Here is a 6,569-nt window from a genome sequence, read left to right as displayed (position 1 = left end):
AGAGTAAAGCATGAAGACAATTAGATCTGGTTATCAGTTCTATAATGTTTTAATGAAATTAGACATATTAAAGCCTAGATTAAGAAAAAAGAATTTTTCAATTTCAAAAGTCACTAGATTAGAGCTAATCTCTCTAGGTTGTCTAGGGATGAGCAAGACTTTCCTTTTCTTCTGTCTTGATTTGCTTTGCTTTCGTGCCATGGAGGTGTTAATTTTATTCCATCCAGTTTTTAAATGTTAATTGTGCATGTCAAAACAAAAATTTCCTCCTGGAGCTGGTTGTCATAAAAAAAAAATGTCATATCTAAAGAAACTGAAGCATGAACTCTAAAAGCTTTAGTTAGCTAAATGAATATTGACTAGCTGATACTACATATAATGAAAAAAGCTTTAATAAGGTCTCAGGTAATAATATGAAGAACTTCATCTCACTTACCAATGTTTTATCACATTTTAAAAATGTAAAGTTTAACTCTATTAAGATGGTCAGGCTGATCTGAAAGTATCTCTAATCTCCTGTTAGTTTACCAGATGGGCAATGACTAGAATAGAGTTAAATGCGCAATTCTCTTCATTGTGTGGAATTTGTGGTGATGATTAAAGTGCTAGAGCTTAAGCTTTCTAAGCTATTTCTTATGCGATATGGTGAAAACCAAAGGAAGTTACAACATTAAATGATTAAATCCAAGAGCAGTATCACTGACAAGCTCATCATACAACATTCATTTAACAGCAGTTTACAGAATATGTAATATGATGAGGAACAGGTCCAAGGAAGATAAGAAGCACCATTAACTGTTTGCCAAGGATTGTACTAAGCACTTTGCATGGACTATAGCATTTAATCTTCAAAAAAAAAACCTTGAGATAAGCATATTTTTATCATCCCCTTTGCACGTGTAAAACACTGAGGCTCGAAGAACTTCAGTGATTTACCCCTAGGGTCACGTGATTAGTAAATGAATAGACAAGATTTGATTCAATCCAGGCATAATTTACCCTCCTTGTTCTCAACTACAACAATATACTACAATATAGAAACATAACCAGGGGCAAAAGTTTAGGAGACATTTGAAATATAGTTCCCCATAACAGATGTTTAAGTCCTCTTGCCCTGATTTATTTATTTTTATTGCCGTTGCTGTGTAGATATAGACTACAGTATGCAGAATAAAGGCTCCCTAAAGATGTACTTGTCCTAATTACCAGAACCTGATATGTTACCTTACATAGCAAAAAGGGTCTTTGCTGATGTGATTAAGTTAAAAATCTTGAGATGGGAAAATTACCCTGGATTATCCCATGAGTTCAATGTAATCACAATGGTCCTTATAAAGTGAAAAAGCAGGCAGGAGAGTCACAGTGAATGAAGGTGAGAAGAACTGAACCTACCTTTGTGGTTTGAAGATAGAGGTAGAGAACTACAAGTCAAGGAATGCAAGCAACTTCTGGAAGCTTGAAAAGACAAGAAAACAGATTTTCCCCTAGAGCCTTTGTAAGGAATACAATTCTGCCAACAGTACGATTTTAGTCCCTTGAAAGCCATTTCAGAATTCTGACTTCCAGAACTGTAAGAAAATGTTTAGTATTGTTTTAAGTCACAAAGTTTCTGATAATTTGTTACAGTAGCAATAGGAAAAAAGTATATAGACCAAGACCAAAATCTTCCTTCTTTCCCTTCTTCCTCCTTTCCTCCCTCCCTCCCTCCCTCCCTCCTTCCCTCCCTCTTCACTACTTGGACTTCCTTCCTTCCTTCCTTCCTTCCTTCCTTCCTTCCTTCCTTCCTTCCTTCTTCCTTCCTTCCTTCCTTCCTTCCTCACTCTCTCTGTATTCCATAAAAGATTTGGCAACATATATGAGCAACATATACTCAGATGAAATTTATTTATAATCAACCAAGGTCTTTGAGAGCTATTAAAAGAATCTACTGTTGCATGCTATGAATCTCCTCTACCTGTCTAACATTCTCATTATTAGTTGGCAAAGGACGAATATACATTTCATCTTCCAATGCTAATTCTGATCAGAAAGTGATGTCATTTTGAAGAGCAGGTTTGAGAAAGATTCTGAAGCCATGTTGAGGCTCAGTAGGTAAAAGCACTATGGTTAATTATCAATGCAATGCAAATGTTTGGCATGAGCCCAGCAGAAGGGAGGCAATGCCATGTCCAGAAATAGACCAGAACTGGAGAGTCTCCTTAGAAATTTGAAGAAGAATTGATTCATTGGGAACAGTAGAAGTTCATAAAGAAGTTTGAAGATGTTGGGTAAGAGTTGAGGAAAAAGGTACCCAAAAGGACCAGTCTTGCCTTATTTCAAATATTTTTCTTGGAGATGATATTTCCTGGACCTCATGACTTGCTCAAGAATGTGCATTTCACAATGAATTGGAATAACGGCTTTTCATAGACTCCCAATGTTCTAGCAGACTGTGATCTATACACAGTAATAATTCCTTTAGCCTAGAGAGATTTATAGACTATGCAAAATCATGAATTGTTTTACTCCTCATTGCAGGTAATGAAAATACTCTCAGCAACTTTTTGTAGCTACGTAAGTATACCAAACTTAAATGGCACATGACCGAGGAAAAATTAAAGGTTAAGTGACATGATTATAAACTTTGAATTGTGTTTGATGAGCCCTACTTACATATCAGTTTAGAGATCTCCCTTCCTTATTCAAGAAAAAAATTCTTGAGAAAAATACTTGTTAGAATTATTTGTTAAATGTTCCATTTTATCATTACAGCAATGCCTCAGAACTAATTAGAGGAAAAGGTCAAAATACTAACTTTTGCTTGGAGTTCTCAATATAGATTGACCAAGAGCAATGTTTTCTATCTGTAATAGTTGGAAAGTTCATAGCTTTAGGAAATATTATGGTCTAGAATGCATTTATAAGCAACAGACATTTCTTCTCAAATATTAAATTCTGGTTTCATTTTTATTTACATATAACTTAGATATTTCCTTGAATTATTTTTATTTATTGTTTTTACTGAGATTTAACAAACCATTATCTTTAAGCATAGGGAAAAAATCTCTTCTCAATTACATGTTCATTTAAATTGAGTATAGTTATAATTATATACACTTGACAAAGGACATATTTACAACTAAGGCTTCTTTATATTAGTTGTGACATTAACTTACTATGGCCAACTTGGCATTTGAATCATGCATTAATTTAATACCAGATATGTGCTACAGTTGAAATAGTCATAGTATCAAAATGTTAGTAGGTATAAAATAAAGTATCTTTTTTATGCAATTAAATCTACTAATTAGCAATCCATTCATGATGAGTTTATGGCACACAAACCTGTCACCAATCAAATGTGCTGTCGTCAGGTTAAAAAGAAAAAAAGTAGTTTTATGAGTATTGAAAAAATACAGAGATTCCCAGAATATAATAATCATTTAAGACTCAGTCTAACACATAGGGAAGTAGAAAGAGAGCAATGTTTTAGGATTGATATACAGTGAACAGCTTTGCATGAAAAATTAAGATTCTTCTGAACCTACCTTAAATAAAGCATCCGGCACATGATAGAGATGGATCACTTGCTCTCATAAATCTGGCATTTAAACTGAACTAGTTATGAATATTCGTGACAGAAAGATTTAGCTATATGCCTCATCTCCCCACCAGTGACTAAATAATTAGTCTTTCAGTTAATCTTCATTACCATTGTCATCTTCCACCTTGTCCTTTGAAAACAAGATTGAAATAGAAGGATATCTAGAAATTTATATTGAGAAATATGAGGGCTGTAAGCCATTCATATGACAACGGTGCTTGGAAGAGACAGCAAAAGTTACTTCATCTAATCTATAGATACACCAATGTTAAATTGATTAAAATTTCAAAGGAGATTTTGGTTCATGGTAATGCTGATGAATAGTCCATAGACAGCAAAGGGTAAGATAAAATGCAGGCCAGGAGGAAGCACTAAATTGTCTTTCACATTCCTTATGCCTCTCTATTGTTTCTGCCCCCTGCCCTCCAACACATCAAGCCACTACTTCAGTCTTACAGCACAAATTCATTTCTGGATAGGAGTTTATATGATAAGAACTAAGAGCATGGATATGCTTTTAGGATTCCCTCATGAATTCTGTAAGAGAGCAAGAGAAACTGATTGAAAAACTTATCCTTCGTAGTGAAGTTCTCCATCACTGGGAGGACACCTTCATTTAAGCACTATTGACTGGTAAATCAAGTAGAAGTCCATTAATAGAAAAATAGACTAATCATAATACCATTTATTTTGTTTTAGCCAGGCACTTTGATCAGCTGTTACCTGATCTGTCCCACAATCCTGCCCTATAGTACCAGTCGCCTTTTTCAGATAAGGAAATTGAGTGAGGCATAAGAAGTAAAGTAATTTGTTCAAGGTAATTGCAAGTTTGTGGTAGAATAAGAACTTCAAACCATATCTGTAAGATTTCAAGCAAAAATTGTCAGATGATTTTACTTGTTTTTAGCATATCTCAATTCTTTTACTTTTTCATTTAATCAATGAGGGAGAAAGAGTAGTGAGAAAAATGAGTCTGTGCAGAGAAAAGAAAAAGTAAAGTGGGCAATTAAATAGATTTTATAAGAAAGATATAGTATTTTCTTAAGGTTAGATTATTTTTAATCTGCAATTATGCTGATAATAGCCATTTTATTCATTTAAAAAAATCTCTTTGGATGCTCTTCTGTCCAGAAAACACAAGTTTCTGTATAGACAAGTTGTATTGGTTTTAGCGCTTGTTTAACTGAAGCTATTGATAAAATACTATAGCTTCATCCATTTTTTTCACATTCATAGACAGATAGCTCTTTTTAGTAGGTCCTTTGGGATCACACTGCCTTCATTATTTGTTTGCAAGAGCACATAACCAGAAGCTTCATTGACATTCAACAAGAAGACATCTTCCCAGTGAAATTTAGAGAATTCACCTTTTTGTCAATAACAGATTTCAGGAATTTTTTTTTCAATATTCCTACATAACCTAAGCCACTTATTATTAGGTACTTTCTTTCAGGACCTAGTATCTAAATCAAACAAGAACGCTTGTATTGTCATCAAGCGATAAATTTATTTGTGAAAGAAAGAGTTGCTTTTTTTTTTGTTTTTCATTTAGGCATAAATAAATGCATTTTTCTTTCTGGACATGAATTAATTAATGCTTTTCTGTCCCAGACATCTACAGCACTAAAAGAATGTAAATTCAGTACTATCAATACAATTAACATTGAAAATGAAAGAGTTTGAAAAGAGAAAGTAGTCAGACAATAAATTTATAAACTTTATCATAAACTAATAAAATATATTGTGAGTTAAAAGGAAAAGAAAGCTGATTGGATTCCAGATTGAGTACATTCTAGTTATGCTGTTCTATCTTCTATGTTATCTTCCTGCCACTGTAAGTTGTTACAACTGAAATAGTTGGTTAATTTCAACACAAAAAATTTTCACTTTTTGAGTGCCCAATCTGGAAGAAATTGATGCCTTTGCTTAAAGATGCCTCTAAGTATGGAAGTGAAATTTCTTCTAATCAGGTTAGAACATTAATTAAGATCATTATGACTCAAATATTAGGAAGCGTTGACACCTGTTTTAGAGATGCATGTGCTTTGAAACTAAATAGAAATACAAAATCATAACAGCCTGATCTCTTTTCAAAAGTGAGACTTAGGAAAGCATACAGATATTTCTTAAAATATTGTTAACTCAAAATCTTCATTATTTTAGAACACCAGAGAGTACATAATTAGGTAAAATTTGTTCAGATCAGTGAGAGTAAATATGGGCTTTTTATCATTCTCTCACTGTGAGAAAGACTGATTTGAGTTTCCACTGATTCCAGAACTGACTATAAACTCATTCTGGAAAGTGTTTGCTATCTTCTCTGGAATCATATGCAGAAAAGTATATTTTATTACATTGTCAAAAATTTTCTTAGAAAGTATTTAAGAAAATTCTAAATAAAATTTATGTTTGTATTTGTCATTCGAATTTTGAAGATATAGTGTTCTGTATATGAGTCTCAAAAATGAACATTGCCTCTACCTGAGAAACGTAAATTCCTCCTCCTTTCTCATAAGGGCACGTAACTGGTTCCCATTTTGACTTAACCACTGGAAACTTCGGATCCAAATTTTAAGCAAGCATAATCATCTTAGATATACAGACCCTTATCATCAATATATCTTTATAATCTTTTCCTTGGTTCTGATTTTCTATTTTTCTTTTTATTAAATGCATTTTCCTAGAATTTGCTTCAAATCCTCTGTGTGAAAATGTGGAGTTATAAATAAATAAAAATTAACAAAGTGTGGTTAGGCTCAGTATTATTGGAGAGACTATATACTGTCCAATATAATATACTATTTTTTCAATGAAGATGTTCCCACTGAAAAAAAAAAGACCTTCAGTTCCAAGTGAACTTTCACATATTTAAAAGCTAGAAATCTAAAGCTCACACAATAAATATTACAATGAGATAACAATTGGAAGTTTCAAGGTTCTAGATCTCTACAACTAATACATTGGTCCTGTTTAGCCCCAATTTCCA

This window comes from Pteropus alecto, unplaced genomic scaffold (assembly GCF_000325575.1).
Source record: "Pteropus alecto unplaced genomic scaffold, ASM32557v1 scaffold20, whole genome shotgun sequence".
NCBI classification, from domain to species: Eukaryota; Metazoa; Chordata; class Mammalia; order Chiroptera; family Pteropodidae; genus Pteropus; species Pteropus alecto.
This window is presented reverse-complemented; position numbering follows the sequence as displayed.